At 44.8% G+C, this 17231-nt stretch overlaps 1 long non-coding RNA gene and 1 other non-coding gene across 3 annotated transcripts; both read left to right on the top strand.

The window, feature by feature from the left end:
* Positions 1-8734: 8734 nt before the first annotated feature.
* Positions 8735-13640, top strand: LOC122890071. Of its 2 annotated transcripts, none has more exons than XR_006381042.1 (3): positions 8735-8756; positions 9630-9757; positions 13443-13640. It is a non-coding gene; the product is annotated as an uncharacterized LOC122890071 (long non-coding RNA). The 2 variants fall into 2 exon arrangements; XR_006381043.1 differs by lacking the exon at positions 13443-13640 and adding an exon at positions 11786-11816.
* Positions 13641-16787: 3147 nt separating this feature from the next.
* Positions 16788-16937, top strand: LOC122890801. Its single transcript, XR_006381223.1, has one exon. It is a non-coding gene; the product is annotated as a small nucleolar RNA SNORA62/SNORA6 family (small nucleolar RNA).
* Positions 16938-17231: the final 294 nt, after the last annotated feature.

Below are 17231 nucleotides of genomic sequence, written 5' to 3' on the forward strand. Positions count from 1 at the left end.
GGTCCTGGGATGGAGCCCCACATCAGGCTCTCCGCTCAGCGGGGAGCCTGCTTCCTCCTCTCTCTGCCTGCCTCTCTGCCTTCTTGTGATCTCTGTCTGTCAAATAAATAAATAAAATTTTAAAAAATTTAAAAAAATCTTGGGGATGAAGATGAAATAATCTATAACATTTAGTAAGTATAGTAAATAGGCACATGTAAAGTGATATCAATGTTAATTTAGAAATCCCCCTTTTCACAATTCAGGGAATATTTTTATCTCAACAGTTTATAGGGGCACCTGGGTGGCTCTGTTAGTTGAGTGCCCAACTCTTGATTTCATTTCGGGTCATGAACTCAGGGTCCTGGGATTGAGACCCATGTTGCACTCTGTGCTCAGTGCAGAGTCTGCTTGTCCCTCCCTCTCTGCTACTCCCTCCAACTCGTGCATACATTCTCTCTCTTTCTCCCAAATAAATAAAATCTTTAAAAAATCGTTTACAGGCAGCTTCTATCTACTAGAGCCAGTATTCACATCATCTGCAAGTTTTTTAGAGCACTGTTTTCACTCCTTCTAAGTGTTAAATACAGCTTTTAATTTGCATATAATGTTGTCATTGAAAAGTTCCCCCAACATCTAAGCATCTGTTGTACAATTGCAGACAATACTGACGCCATCTTTGGCCCTCCAACATGTTCATGTTTGCTCTTAGAACTGTGTTCCAGGCCCCATGGAGATTGATACAGACATTAGAAATGCCCACTAAGGCTAGGATTAGAGGAGACTTCTTTTGGCCATGAATTTGTTAGAGGTAACATAGTCTCTTCTCCTTGATGGACAGGTGATGACCAAGATCTAATTAAAAGTTAGCTGTCAATTAGGGGCATGCAAGCCCTTGGAGGTGCGTGTGAACACTCTGATCTCATGACCCGCATGTCTCCTCATTCTGTAAAAATCTGTGGACTAACATCTAGGTTTTGCAAAGAATACTTGTGCGACTGCCATGGATTGTTGCCCACCCGATGCCCTGAATACAGTTCTGTATAAACTGTGTGGTGGAGCCTCTTTTGGTTTTTGGTCTCAAAGTGCCTTCTCAGTTTGGAACTTATTTTCTGGTCCCTTCTCTACTTTTAATATCCATCCACTGAGTATGAGAATCATTTCTTTTTAAAAAATTCAACCTATGTGTTTGGATTCATATTCTCCACAATCTAAACCCTTCCTATGAGGTTTTCAAATTGACCATGAAGTTGTTTACAAAAATATATAGTCTTTGTCAATGTGAGGTCATCAACCCTAGAGTAATGATTACTTGATGCTTTTTTGCTTTTGTTTTCGGATTAGTTTTGTCAACAGACCTCTATAAACAACCGAACTATCACTGATTGAGAGCCTTTTAAGGTAACATTATTCTCTAAAGAGGACTTTATTTTTCATATAAAATCATTGAGAGGACACTCATAATATGTGAGACTTCATACAGATGTAAGCCCAAGTTAAAATCTTTTCTGGGGGAAAGAACATTTTTGAAAAAAAGCTCCTTGCCTTATATTTGGGAAATTATGTTAATAATTGCTTATTTAAAAATTAAAAACAAAGGACAACTTTTAATTTGTCTTTTGAAAAAATATTTGTACTGAAGAAATGTTCCCACAAAGAAACCCCATTCATTGACAGTGGATCAGCCTTACATGAGAGTTTCATGAGGATCTACAATTTTTTTGGTAGAAAAACACTACTGTCATCTTTTTTTTTTTATGATTTTATTTATTCATTTGAGAGAGAGAGCACAAGCAGGGAGACAGGCAGAGGCAAAAGGAGAAGCAGACTCCCCGCCGAGCAGAGAGCCTGATGCCGGGCTCGGACCCAGGACTTTGGGACCATGACCTGAGCTGAAGGCAGATGCTTAACCCACTGAGCCACCCAGGTGCCCCACTACCAACATCTTTTAAGGCGAGCAGGAAAATTAGTAGAGTAAATGAGTGGCTTTTCTGAACATTTTTTGGCCATTAAAAAGTTAGAAAAATTACTTGAATTCAACATTTCTTTAAAGAAATTCCATATTTTTAAAGTCAAGAAGCCCTGCTTCCATCCATTTAAATTATCTACATTCTTACGAACAGTAATGTGTTAGGACAATGTGTAGACTTTGCAGTGCCTAAAGCCTATGTAATTTATGGTGTTGGGGAGTTCTTTAAGAAAAAGAAAACAAATTCATGAGTATAGAATTAGGTGCAGAACTTTTGATAATTAGTTCCAAGGTAAAAACCATCTTCCCTTGAGCTGGGGATGGGGATGGAAGGTGCCTTGCATGTATATAGAGTGATGTCAGTCTTAGTGGATCCTCAGAACGCATGCCCTCTGCCAGGCTTGGAGCCTCATGCAGGGCTTGATCCCAAGACCCTGAAATCATGACCTGAGCTGAAGGCAAATGCCCAATGACTGAGCCACCCAGCTGCCCCTAAATATCACATTGTGAGCAAACTTTGCATACCTGAGATAAATCCTCTTTGGCCATAGCATTTTAGGTGTTGCTGAATTCAGTTTACTAGCATTAGTATTGAAGATTTTTGTGTCTACAGTTCTAAGAAATATTGGTCTATAATTTCATTTTCTTGTGTCATCTTTACCTGGTTTTGGGATCTGGCTAATACTGATTCTCACAGAATGAATGCGAACTGTTCTCATCACTTCTACTTTTTGAATGATTTTTGAATCTTCCTTAAATGTTTTCACAGAATTCACCAGTGTGCCATATGGTCCCAGATTTTTCTTTATGGAAAGTTTTTGGATTACCTGTTTGATTATTTTACTTATTTAAGTTCTATTCAGATTGTCTACTTTGGGGTTAAGATTAAGGAATTTGGGTCTTTCTAGCAACCTGCCAAATTCCTTTAGTTTTCTAATTTATTAGCATGCAATTGTTCCTCGTATTGCAATTTAATTCTTTTTATTTCTCTAAGGCTAATAGGAATGCCTCTCTTTCATTCCAGATTTTTTCATAATTTGGTATTTTTATCTTATTTTTGTAAGAATAGCCAAAACTTTGTCAATTGCTCATCTCTTTAAAGAATTAGCTTTTGGGTCACCTGGGTGGCTCAGTGGGTTAAAGCCTCTGCCTTTGGCTCAGGTCATGATCTCAGGGTCCTGGGATCAAGCCCCTCATCAGGCTCTCTGCTCAGCAGGGAGCCTGCTTCCCTTCCTCTCTCTCTGCCTGCCTCCTGCCTACTTTTGATCTGTCTCTGTCAAACAAATAACAAAATAAAATCTTTTTTTTTAAAAAGAATTAGCTTTTGTATATATTGATTTTCTCTGTTGTGTCTTATTTCATTTATATCTGATCTCATCTTTCAAAATTTCTTTCCTTTTGCTTGCCTTTTAACTCATTCTTCCTTTATCAAGTTTTTATTTTTATTTCTTTATTTGAGAGACTGAAAGAGTGAGTGAGAAGGGAAGAGCAGAGAGACAAAAGCAGTCCTCGCTGAGCACAGAGCCCAACACGGGGCTCGAGCCCACAACCCTGAGATCATGACCTGAGCCAGAACCAAGAATTGGTCACCTAACCAACTGAGCCACCTATAAGCCCCTAATTTGTTTTTCATTTTGTCATTTCTTACGATGATAGGTTATTAAAGTAACACTTTCTTCCTTTTTAAATATATGTTTATAATCCTAAGTTTCCCTCAAAAAAAAAAAAAAAAAAACAACTGTATCCCATAAGACTTTGTATTTTATATTTTCACTTTCAAGAGATGAGCAAATGACAGATTTTTGGCTTTCAATCATCTCAAGGTATTTTCTAACTTCTACTGTGATTTCTTTTTTGACTCCTGTCTCATTTAGGAGTGTGTTATTTATTTTCCACATATTTGTGAATTTTCTGTTTCCTTTTGTGAATGACCTTTATTTTACTGCATGGAGTTAGAGACCATACATTGAGTGACTTTAGTTCTTCAACATGAATACTACATTTATAGGTCTTTTGGTTTTTCAGACTGGATAATCTCAATTGATCTCTATCTCCCTGATTATTTCAACTTTTACTACCATTGAGCTCATCTGGAGAATATTTCATTTCAGTTATAATGCAACTTTCATTTCATTCTGTTCTAATTTTATTTTTAGTATATTCTTGATTTGGTGGGGCACCATTCTTGTACTTCCTGTGTATTCTTTTTTGTAAGATTTTATTGATTTATTTGACAGACAGAGATTACAACTAGGCAGAGAGGCAGGCAGAAAGAGAGAGAGGAGGAAGCAGGTTCCCTGCTGAGCAGAGAGCCCAGTGCTGGGCTAGATCCCAGGACCCTGGGATCATGACGTGAGCCAAAGGCAGAGGCTTTAACCCACTAATCCACCCAGGCACCCTGGTGTATTCTTTAAACATCGTTTTTCTTCAGTTTTTTAACATATGGAAACATAAGAATGACAGTTTGTGTCCACGTCTATATCCATTCAACCTATATCTGGAATTCTTTGGAAATGGCTTTAATTCATTTTATTTTGTTTTTTTTTCCTAGTGTATAGATAGCTATACTCCCCTTTTGCTGGAGTATTGTGCAATTTCTTGAGAAAATTAAGGTTTAAACTATATAATGTGGTAACTATAGAAAGTAGATCCTACCCCTGGGTTTTGAAAGGTAGCCTAAACATCAAGGCCAGATCTCCTGAGACTACATTTCACTCTGTTTTCCCCCTACATACACATATTTGCACACTTCATATGACTGTATTTTAATTATTAACCTGGGTAGTGGAAAGCATATGTCTATTTACTTATTTATTGCTGTTTAATTTTGATGTTATTTTCTAATTATACAATGATTCTCTTTTAGCTACTACTCCATGGAGTGTGCATCAAGAGTGCAACAAAATTCTATTGGCTTTCTTACCACAAATGTTGTTTTTCATTTCACAAATGAAATGTGAAATTTTCACAAATCTAGGCTTTCATTTGACTTGAGTTCCCCAATACACTCAAATCAAGAAAGATTATTAAATATAAAGAAAAATGGGGATTCAAATTGTGTCATGCTTTCTGCCTACGCATAATAGACATGTTATGTAAAACGGATATTGAGACAAAAGATTTAGCTTGGTTTTTAATTGTTGCACCTAAACACTGTCAGACTGTAGACAAATCAATCATCTTGCTCTTATTTGTAAACTGAGAATAACACCAGCTCTACTTAATACTTTAATATTTATGCATTTTTACATCAAATGTTACATATTTCTACATAAAATTATAAAATGCATTTTATTGAGATAAAATGTGTATATTTTCTCCTGTACCATCTAGTTACTATATACTATATAGGGTTATAAATTACTTTCCCAAGGTTACACACTCTTAAATTGAATATTTGAAACTCAACCTTTTCTTTTGTTTTTTTCCATATGAAACTACGCAAACTTATTACACAGATGTCCTTAGCTCTATTCAGAATGCCTCAAACTGGAAAGCTACAAGTATATACATACATAAACACATATGTGTATATATATATATATATATATATATATATATACATGTATACAATGGAATACTGTTTCTTTTGTTTTTTTTTTCTAAATTTATTTATTATTTATTTTCAGCGTAACAATATTAATTATTTTTGCACCGCACCCAGTACTCCATGCAATCCCTGCACTCTCTAAAACCCACCACCTGGTTCCCCCTACCTACCCCCCCACGCCCCTTCAAACCCCTTAGATTGTTTTTCCAAGTCCCTAGGCTCTCATGGTTCACCTCCCCTTCCAATTTCCCCCAACTCCCTTCTCCTGTCTATCCTCCCATGTCCTGCATGCTATTTGTTATGCTCCACAAATACGTGAAACCATGTGATAATTGACTCTCTCTGCTTGACTTATTTCACTCAGCATAATCTCTTCCAGTCCCTTCCATGATGCTACAAAAGTTGGGCCTTAGTCCTTTCTGATGGGGGCATAATACTCCATAGTGTATATGGACCACATCTTCCTTATCCATTCGTCCGTTGAAGGGCATCTTGGTTCTTTCCACAGTTTGACGACCGTGGCCATTGCTGCTATAAACACTGGGGTACAGATGGCCCTTCTTTTCACTACATCTGTACCTTTGGGGTAAATACCCAGGAGCCCAATGGCTGGGTCATAGGGAAGTTTTATTTTTAATTTCTTGAGGAATCTCCACACTGTTCTCCAAAGAGGTTGCACCAACTTGCATTCCCACCAACAGTGGAAGAGGGTTCCCCTTTCTCCACATCCCCTCCAACACATGTTGTTTCCTGTCTTGCTAATTCTGGCCATTCTAACTGGTATAAGGTGATATCTCAATGTGGTTTTAATTTGAATCTCCCTGAGGGCTAGTGATGATGAACATTTTTTTCATGTGTCTGATGGCCATTTATATGTCTCCATTGGAGATGTGTCTGCTTTGCACCCAACACGAAATACACAGAACCAAAACCACACATCAACCACCTGAAAATGCAAAAAAGCCACCCTCAACAAGTTGGAAAGAGGACCTCAAGGAGAGCCCTCCACCCTCTCCCACACCTTAAGCAACAAAAGTCCTCCCACCAAAGCTAACCCAGATCTTCAAGTACCTGGTGGAGGTGCCTTCCCTCACATCGCAGATGCTGCCTATGAAGGCTTCAGTGCAGATTCTGAAGATACAGATGCTCCAACCCCAAAAGCCTTTCACTGCAGCAGGTTCCCTGGTCTTTCTGGCCTTCTGAGGAGGGAGGAGTGGGGGAAAGGGGAGGGAAGAGACAGGGATCCTGTTAAAAAGGAGGAGAAACAGCAAAACACAGGCACTGGGGAGCCCTCGCAATTTCCCAGGCATCCAGTGCTGCAAACTTGGCTGGGAGACCGACCACCCACTCACCCACCCTTTCCAGGGACCAAAATAGGGACCGGGGAGTGCACGGGGCGCCCCCATGCGCACCCCGCAAACTCTGGGCCCAGACCATGCTGCCTCCCACAGGCAGTGGAGATGGCAGCGGCCTGAGAGAGGCCAAGGCGGTCATGGGGAGCGGCCGACTTGTGAACTGTAGTGTGGGGCTGGGGAGGGGGCCCGCAGGGGAGACACTGGCCGGATCGGGAGGGAGCATGTAGACGCAGCCAGAGGCCTGTGGCGGGAAATGGGCCAGCTCCTTCCCTCTCCCCTCCCAGGCTGGCTCCCTCCCTTTCTCCCTACCTGGGTAAATCTCCCTTTGCCTGGGAGGAATAGTAATGGCGGTGGCAGCGGCGGAGGGCCGCTGAGGAGGAGCTGCCAGGGCTGCTGCACTCAGAGCCGCCAGCCTCCAGCGGGAGCGACGGCGCCCCCTGCTGCCGCAGCCTCCCCCAGCCCCAGGATCTCCATTTTAGCAGCGCGGGCCTCCCTCCGCCCTGGGTAGCCACGGAAACTTGTCGTCGCCAGCCCCCTCTAGCCCCCAGCCCTCCCTCCCCTTCCACCCTCTCAGCTAAGAGCAGGTACCTGGTCGGGCTCTCCTTATCGCACAAGGACAAGGGGGGCTCTACCCCCGCACGACCCCCTCCCAAAGGCCAAAGTGGCGCCACTGGAAGGAAAATGGCGTCCAAGAAGTCCTCACAAACCGGCCCCCCTCTCTTCTGGGCGACAGTCCTCAGCCCTACCTCTGCCCTTCCTCAGTCCCGGCCCTCGGGCTCCCGCTGCTGCCGCTTGCGCAGCCCCCGCCGCCGCTCCGTCGCCACCATCTGCTTTGCTGCCATCTTCGCCAGAGCCGCCCCTTGAGTTGCCAACACCGCTTTTGCAGCCAACGCAGTCTGTGCAGACGCCGCTGTTTGCTCCACCGCTGCTACCGCCACAGACGCCGCCCCCGCCGCTGGAGTCCTGAACGCCCAAGGGGTTGCCGCTTGTGCAGTACAGCGGTCTGTGCCAATGCCGCTTGCACCGCCGCCCCTTCCGCAGCCAACACTGCCTGCGCCGCCACCGATGCCGCTTGTTCCGTCGAAGCCACCTCCATCTGCACCGCCGCCTGCGACGCTGAAGCCGGTGTCTGCACCGTCGCTGCTACCGACGCCGCTGAAGCCGCCGTTGTCTGTGCCGAGGCCGCTCGCACCGTTGACGCAGTCCTTGGCGCCGTCGCTGGTTCCGCCGCTGACGTCCTCTGCGCCGTCACCGACGCCGCTTGTGCCGCCGCTGAAGCCGCTGCCACTGCTATCTCCGCCGTCGCCGCGGCGTCTGAGGCGGTGCAGAGGGTGTTGGCCGGAGAAGAGGCGGCAGCGCAGGTGGCGGCGTTGCCAGACAAGCGGGGACCATTGGCGACGCAAGCGGCCTGGGCTGCACAAGCGGCGTCGGGATTCAAGTGGCGGCGGCGGCGGTGGCGGTGCAGACGGTAGCGGCGGCGGCAGAGTCGGCGGCGGTGCAGACAGCGGCGTCGGCGGCGCAGGCGGTGTAAGTGCAGATGGCGGTGGCTTTGTTGGCGGCGGCATTGTCGGAGGCGGCGCAGGCGGTGTTGGCTGCGGAAGCGGTGGCGGCACAGATGGCCGGTGTGGGCGGTGCAAGCGGCATTGGCGCAGACAGCTGGGCTGCACAAGCGGCAACCGCTTGGGCGTCCACGGCTCCAGCAGCGGCAGCGGCGGCGTCGGCGGCGGTAGCAGCAGTGGAGCAGACAGCGGCATTGGCGCAGACTGCGTGGGCTGCACAAGTGGTGTTGGCTACTCAAGCGGCGGCTCTGGCGCAGATGGCAGCAACGCAGATGGCGGCGGGGGCTGCGCAAGCGGCGGCAGCGGCAGCTCCTGCGAGGGCCAGCAACTGAGGAAGGGCAGAGGTAGGGCTGAGGACTGGCGCCCAGAAGGGAGGGGGGCAGATTTGGGAGGAATTCCTGGATGGCATTTCTCCCTCCAGTGGCGCCACTTTGGGCTTTGGGGTGGGCGGGCGGGGGTACAGCCAACCCTTGTCCTTGCGCTATAAGGAGAGCCCGACCAGGTACCTGCTCTGAGCTGAGAGGGTGGAGGGGAGGGAGGGTTGGTGGCGAGAAGAGGCTGGCGACGACAAGTCTCCGTGGCTCCCCAGGGCCGAGAGAGGCGCGCGATGTTAAAATGGAGATTCTCGGGGCTGGGGGAGGCTGCGGCGGCAGCGGCCCGGGTCGCTCCCGCTCAGGCCTGGCTGCTCTGGTGCAGCAGCCCTGGCGCCGGCTCCTCAGCGATCGTCCGCCGCTGCCACTGCCGTGGCCATTCCTCCCAGGGAAAGGGAGATTTACCCTGGTGAGGAGGGATGGAGGGAGCCGTCCCACTCCCCGCCACTGGCCTCTGGCTGCCTCTGCGTGCCCAGTACAGATCCAGCCAGCATCTCCTCTGCTTCACCCCCCCGCCCCCCGACAGCTCCACACTGCAGTCCACAAGTCCGCCCGCTCCCCGCTCCCCCGCGGCCCCTCTTGGGCCGCTGCCATCTCTGCCACCTGTTAGAGGTAGCAGGGTCTGGGCCCTGAGGTTGTGGGGTGCCCTTGGGGGCACCCTGTGCACTCCCCGTCCCTGTTTCGGTCCTTGGAAAGGGTGGGTGGTTGGTCTCAGAGCCAAGTTTGCAACACTGGATGCCTGGGAAGTTGCGAGGGCTCACCAGTGCCTGTGTTTTGCTGTTTCTCCTCCTTTTTAACTGGATCCCTGTCTCTTCCCTCCCCTTTCCCCCACTCCTCACGCCTCAGAAGGCCAGAATGACCAGAGAACCTGCTGTAGAGAAAGGCTTTTGGGGTTTGAGCATCTGCACCTTCAGAAGCTGCGCTGAAGCCTTCATAGGCAGCCTCTGCCATGTGAGGGAAGGCACTTCCACCAGGTACTTGAAGATCTGGGTTAGCTTTGGTGGAAGAGCTTGTGTCTCTTAAGGTGTGGGAGAGGGTGGAGGGCTAGCCTTGAGGTCCTCTTTCCAACTTTTTGAGTATGGCTTTTTTGTATTTGCAGGTGGTTGATGTGTGGTTTTGGTTGTGTGTATTTCGTGTTGGGTGCAAAGGGGTCCTCTTCACCGCATGACTTGTGGGAGGACATTTGTCCAAGATTTTGTCTCATTTCTAACGGGCTGGATTAGGTTGTCACTTGTATCCATTGGGTTATTGGTATGGATGGGCTCAAAAAGAGAGGAAGCAGGGATTTTTCTGTGGATTGGAGGAGTTTAGACGTTTTCTTTTGACCATGTGTAGAATGGTTTTAATTTGCCTGTCCTGAATTACGTTTTCTTCTCATGAGCGATTTGGTGGTGGAGGTACACTTAGGCTGGTTGTTGTGCTTTTTCTGTCTTGACTGGCAAACGTCTGTTCCTTTCTTGTGTTTGAAGATAAACGTTGGGGTTGGATAAAGAAAGTGTAATTTTTTGCAAAGCTGAATTGTCAGTTTGTGTTTGTTTGTTTTCTGATGATCTTCTGCAGTGGTGATGGGTGTCTTTCTAGACAGTGTTAAGATACACATTAGTGTTTTTGGGCAGCACACAATCTCCTTTCTTTTGGTGCAAGGAGTAGTTACTTCTGTAGGTTATTACCGTAGGCTTTCTGTTTAGCTCATTGGGTTGGGGATAATGTGAAGTTGAGACCTTTGTGTAGAGGCTAGTCTGCTTTTCCTTAGTTGCCTGCCATTTTCTGAGGCCAGGCCAGCTAACTTGTCAGTGTATGCTGTTAGTTGCTGGGATGGGAGGTTTGAGTGACGTAGGTTCATCCTGTGCTTCAGTCAATGCTGAAGAAATTCCAAGATGAATAAAAACAATTTTGGTAGGGACACCTGGGTGGCTCAATGGGTTAAGCCACTGCTTTTGGCTCAGGTCATGATCCTGGGGTCCTGGGATGGAGTCCCGCATCGGGCTCCTGGCTCGGCGGGGAGCCTGCCTCTCTCTCCACCTCTGCCTGCCTCTCTGCCCGCTTGTGTGCTTTCTCTCTCTCTCCCTTTATGCCCCCCCCACAATAAAAAACAAAACCAAAACCAAAAACAAAACTATTTTGGTAAACGGCAGCTGGGTGAGGAAGTGGTCAGCACTAACTCATTTCGTTAGAACTTCAGGTAATAGTGTATCCCTGGATGTCTCCTTTGCATTCTGAACTGAAACATGCTGTATTCTTTTGGCTCTCAGTCTCTCTTTGGCTCTGTCACCTGGGCCTTTTTGGTTGTGTTGTCTTCCTCCCCATGGGGAAGTTCCCTTCTTCTTTTTAAGGGAAGGGAGTTTTGTGTTTGTTTGTTTGTTTTTAAGGCTTATTTATTCTCTTAAAGATACTTGTTTCCTTGAGAGAGTCTCTGTGGGGGCAGGGGAGGGCAGAGGGACATAGAGAGAATGTCAGGTACACTCTGCACTGAGCCAGGAGCCAGACTGAGGGCTCCATCCCAGGACCCTGAGATCATGACCTGAGCCAGAATCAGGAGTTGGATGCTTAACCCACAGAGTCACCCAGGCACCCCTTTAAGTAAACTTTTTGAACCGCAGCATATATACATAGAAGTGCACAGATCATAAGCCAAAAGCTTGAGGAACCTTCACAAGGGGAACACACCATGTGACTTTACATCCAGGACCCCAGAGACTGTGACAACCTTCTTGAGGGTCACTTCTGCCACGGTTCTTGACTTCCGTTGCTGGGGAGCTTTTGCGCATGTTCCTGGATTTGGTGTACGTGGAGTCATCCAGTTGGATGCACTCCTGGGCCTGCCTTACGGAGGGTCATCCGTGTTTGTGTGCATGGTTGTGAGTTTACCAGTGCTGCTGTTTCATCCTCACACTATTTTAGAGCTCCACTCTGCGTGTAGACCCTTAGACATCCTAGAAATAGGATAGCTCCTTGGTGCCTTTTAATTACCTGCATCCTTGAACACAGGTGTCTTCTTTCAGCTGTAGTGTAAGGATCAAGTCTGGTGTCTGGAACTTTTCCACAGCCCATAAACGGAGAAAGCTTTTGCCTCCTCAGTTGTAGAGTTCTATCAGTCATTGCTCTTTCAAGTCACTGGTGAAGTGGATAGAAAATGCCTGCTTTCAGGGAACCGAACGGATGTTGAAAAGGTGAGACAAAACGGTCTTCAGTGGTAGGAGGCGCACCCATGGAATAAATGAGTCCATGGGAGAGATAGTTAGTCTCTGTGGGTACATTGGGAAAGGCCTTACTGAATCTGGGATTTATGATTCTTGGAGGTTGTTTTTTGGGCAGGCCGATACTAGTTAGTTGTTTGTTCCCTCCTCCATCCTTTTTCAGCTCTTCCTTCACTTCAGAGGTCATCCACACCTTTCCACTTCGCCCCACAGGCTGGTAACTACCATTTACTGTATAATAACCATCACCAGCCTTATGCGTCCAGGCCCGAGGAAAGCATATCCAACTCTCTCTGCTTGGTCAAATTAAATTACGTGGCAGTTTTCATTGACTTTTTTTCCCTTTTTTAAATATTTTACTTCTTTATTTGACAGAGATCACAATTAGACAGAGAGGCAGGTGGAGAGAGATAGAGGAGGAAGCAGGCTCCCCGCCAAGCAGAGAACCAGATGTGGGGCTGGATCCCAGGACCCTGGGATCATGCCCTGAGCCGAAGGCAGAGGTTTTAAGCCACTGATCCACCCAGGTGCCCCTCTCATTGCCTTTGAAATAAAGTCCAAATGCCAAGCATCACGAGGGGCTCCTGATTCAGTTCTTTGGTGTTCCTTTAGGATTTCTGCAAGCAGACTGCCACCAATCCCCATGTGCCCTCCACATATAGGGGTCTGTGTTTCCTGCCAACTGCTTGTGTCTTGGACTGGGACCATGGGACCTCATTTCCATTCCTTCACACATTCTCTTCCTCTAGATTTTCTCTTAAATGCTTTCCCTTGCTTCTCTGTCCTGCCTCATTACCATTTGGACTCCTAGATGTCACAGGAAGCCTTTTCATCACTCCAGTCAGGTGTAGCTCATCTTTGCAACACTCGAGTTGTATTTTTTATTGGCTTACCTCACCCTCCAAATCATGTACAATTCATTTAACACTTGAACAGAAGTTTTATTGGATCACCTATTACATTTTACCATTTTTGAGGGTAGGACCTTTTAAAAATAAAAACAAAACAAAACAACCTAATGATTTTGAGAGAGGGAGGGAGGGTGGGGACAGAGAGAGAGAATGTTTTAAGCAGTCTTCATGCAGACTCTGAGCCCCACATGAGGCTCCATCTGATGACCCTGAGATCCTGAGCATCTGACCCTTAACTGATTTGAGCCACACAGGTGCCCCCTGAGGGCAGGACCTCTCTTTTCACATCTTTAGTTTTCTAAACTGTGTAGTACAGTGCCTGGCAGTGACAGGGCTTCAGGAAATGTGTATAGAATAGATGAAGATGAGTTTTAGTTGGAATCTGCCTAAAACTGTTCCATCCATTTGAAAGTTTTATATAATAAATAAGCTTTCATACTAGGGCTTGAATCCTGTGTCTGTAATGTTACTAGGATAGGGGAAAGTTGTCTTTATGAAGTGTGTCCTTAAAAGTAATATACCTGTTTTTCTCATTTTGTTTTTCTCACCAGGGGCTGGAAATTAAACCCAGAACTTGAGTCTTGGATGCTGTAGGCAGTGCCTTGAAAGAACTTCCTGGAACGGTGTGGAGCTTCAGAGCATGAGCACATTGACCTGAGCAACAACTAGATGATTCCTAATCGTTTTTGGGTGTCCATTTGGTTATTTACGTGGCCAAGAAAGTCTTAAAAGTCTGCTGAGGAAGCGCAGATCCGTCATGCACAAAATCTGTTGAGGAACTAGATGGGTGTGCACGTGACCTGGTGTCTAAAGGCAGTTTAAGAATGGGAACAGAACATTTTGGGTATCGATGGAGGGGTTATGCTGTCCATCGTGTAAGTTCTCTTGTGCTCATATACCTATAAATTGGAAGTTGTACACAGAGTATATTCTGTTGAGGACTGTGAATTAATTCTGTTAAATGGAAGTCTTGACCATTCACTCCACGTATTGAGCTTTAATTTCAGTTCTATGCAGTGATTGACTGTTGTGTCAAAGAAGAATTGTCAGTAAAGACACTGCAAGAAAACTGCAGTGTTAGTCAGAAATCAGGAATAGTGGAAATCATAAGGTAAACAAGGGAAATTTTAATTTTTCAACAGGATTAGATCATGCTCTCCTTTCCCTCCCTTTCTCAGTTTAGAAAAACTATTTAAATGATCCTTTGGTTGAGAGAAGAAAATGCTAGAAGGGATATGTTAAAAAAATCTTACTTAAAACTTCATATTAAGAGCATTCGCAATACATTTAAAGATGAAGTTGCTTTTGCGGGGAACAGGTAATTAAAGGGGATGTAGAATACCAGTATCATCAGCCTGTATTGGATCTTCAAATCTGTCGAGTACTTGGTGGTTAGTCAGGGAGAAAATAAAGCTGATGGCTGCTTTCTGAGAAGAGATGAGATTTCCTATGTACGATAGAAGGTTTATACACTGTTCATTCTTTTCTAGAAGTAAAAGTTGTCGAATATCATAAATCTGCCAGAATATTCCAGGTTTCAAGAAATAAAAATTCAGCTTAAAACGAACTTCAGTCAAAACCAAACCTTTCTGGGGCATGTGTGTGGCTCAGCGGGTTAAGCCTCTGCCTTTGGCTCTGGTCATGATGCCAGTGTCCTGGGATCGAGCGCCACATCGGGCTCTCTGGTCAGCGGGGAGCCTGCTTCTTCCTCTGTCTCTGCCTGCCTCTCTGCCTACTTGTAATCTCTCTGTGTCAGATAAATAAATAAAATCTTAAAAACAAACAAACAAACAAAAAAACATTCTGTGGTCTTGGGGAGCCTGGGTGGCTCAGTTGGCAGAGCATCTGCCTTTGGCTCAGGTCAGGATCCTGAGGTCCTGGGATTGAGCCCCACATCGGGCTCCCTGCTCAGAAGGTCTTACTTGGAAGGAAATGGGGCACTTACCCAGGTGGATAGGAGGTAGCTACCATAATAACACCTGCTTGTAACTGGGTTAATAGCCATGAGTTCACTTTGAGTTTCAAACTTTAATAAGCATGAAGGTTAGAACTCGGTTTATCTGGTACTACCAAAGCATCTTTTGAATTTTGATCCCATGAAGGAGAGAGATTATCAGCACATTGGTAAAATTTAAAAAATAACTGATGTATTTGTAGGATATTTTCCTGTATCATTCCATATATTCCTGATTCTCCTTTCTTTTGGTTGTGAAGGTGGTAATACATGCTTAGAAGAAATTAGGGGACAAAACAACATAAAGGTCACTTTTATTCTGCCCATGCCGAATTACTTTTATTTGACCAATTTATTTGTTTATTCCCTGGACCACAAATATTTGCATAATTATAGTTTTCTAGGTGCTGTTTAATATGCTAGTTTATTGAATATTGAAAGTGCTATAGGTTGTAGTTCCGTGTAGGAATGGAGGTATCAGGCAGTGTATGATACAAAACTAATTGAGTCTCCGGTTTGAAAGATGTCAGTTCTGACCTGTTGGTTCTCTGTGGTTCATTTTGGGTTTTTCTTCTCTAAGGAAATTTCTTGTGATCAATTCATAGTTTTAGGGATTCCTTTTTGTAGGAAATAAAGCTAACATCCAGTTTCCAGTTTTCTTTTTGTTTCGTTTTGTTTTGTTTTGCTTTGGGGGAGAATGAAAGTATGTCTCTGGATTCTTAGTATCTGTGGCGTGATTAACTTTGCCAAAGTCTTTCATGAAAAGAAAAAGTATGGAAGGCAATCCAGATTTAATGTCTTTCTACTAAATTTGTTGAATGTTGTGGTGCTCCAACTTTCCTATGTATCGGAATCCACTGGAATGCTTGTTGAAACACGTTGCTTGATTTCTGGCTCTACCCACCACCTTCCGGGTTTTTTTATGAAGTAGGTCTGGGTGGGGCCTGTGAATTTGCATATATTTCTTAGATGTTACTAGGTAATGTTAGTGCTGCTAGTGCTGGTCTAAAGAGCGCTATTGGGAACTATCGGTTAGATGACCTTAAATGCGAAAGAGAGGCAAGCGATGTTTCTTAATGAAACTGGAGATAGTTTTGATGTTACAGAAAATTGATGTTTTGGTATTTCACAGGGAATTTAAGAGAAGTGATATACATTCACGTTTTAATTAATTAATTAATTAATTAAAACGATTTTATTTGTCGGGGGAGGTGGGGGAGAATGAGGAAGCACAAGCAGGGAGAGCAGCAGGCAGAGGCAGAAGCAGGTTCCCTGCTAAGCGGGAAGCCCCATGCGGGATTTGATCACAGGACTCTGGGATCCTGACAGGAGCTGAATTCAGTTGCTTAAGTGCCTGAGCCACCAATGCATCCCTACATTCATTTTTTTCACTTAGATCTGGAATTAGATGCAATTTATTAAAAAAGACATTGTGTGTAGTAGATGAGCACTTATCAATTGGGGAACCATATCCACTAAATTTTTATCGTCCACATTGAAAAGTCAGATATTGTCTTGGGCTATTATTATGTGTGTCGGATTTCAGATACATGTAGTTTTAAAGGCTATTTCTTTGTAACGTATGTTAGAGCCAAATTTGATAGGTTAGTGAACTAACCTTTTAATAGAATGTTGGCCAAAGAACATGAATAGATAGTTAAAGAATGACAAATCAAGTCCATAAACATGAAAAATATATAAATTCTATTACTTCAATACAAAACAACATTTTTTGGCAAGTCAGATTTTAAAGACTACAAAAAACTTAGTGCATCTTGTAAGAAGTGGACATTGTAACAGCCTTGGTGGCTAAGATAAGCTGCTTTGATTTTCTGAAGGCCAGTTGGTAGCAATTCCTTTAAAAATATTTTTAGCTTGTGACCCAGCATTTGCACTAGGAAGTAGTGTTCTCTGCATATACATTCTCTGTGTAAATTCATTTGTTACATCATTATTACAACAAAAAATAGCTGCCTGGCCAATGCACTCAGTAAATGTTGGTAGTATGCTTCATGAGGGGCAGGTCTTTTGCTAAGACCACAAGGGTCTGTGGCCCAAAAAATGGAGTTTGATAGTAATTCTTGCTGCAAGTTAATAACAAACAAACAAAACAGTCTACATAGAGGTCAGGGAATTGATACTAAACTGTGTAATAGTTACAAATATTTTGCAGTTCTTAATACCGTCAGCTTTACTTTTCATATGGTAAAAACTGGAAATAACCCAAATGTCCTTCAGTACTTGAGTGGCACATCCATACCAGATGGAATACTTCTCAGCAGTTAAGAAGGAACAAACTCTGGATGCATGCAGCAACTAGTGTGGATTTCAAGGGCATGATGCTGAGTGGAAAAAGCCAATCTGTACAGGTCACTCACTGTAGGCA

This window comes from Neovison vison, chromosome 11 (assembly GCF_020171115.1).
Source record: "Neovison vison isolate M4711 chromosome 11, ASM_NN_V1, whole genome shotgun sequence".
NCBI classification, from domain to species: Eukaryota; Metazoa; Chordata; class Mammalia; order Carnivora; family Mustelidae; genus Neogale; species Neogale vison.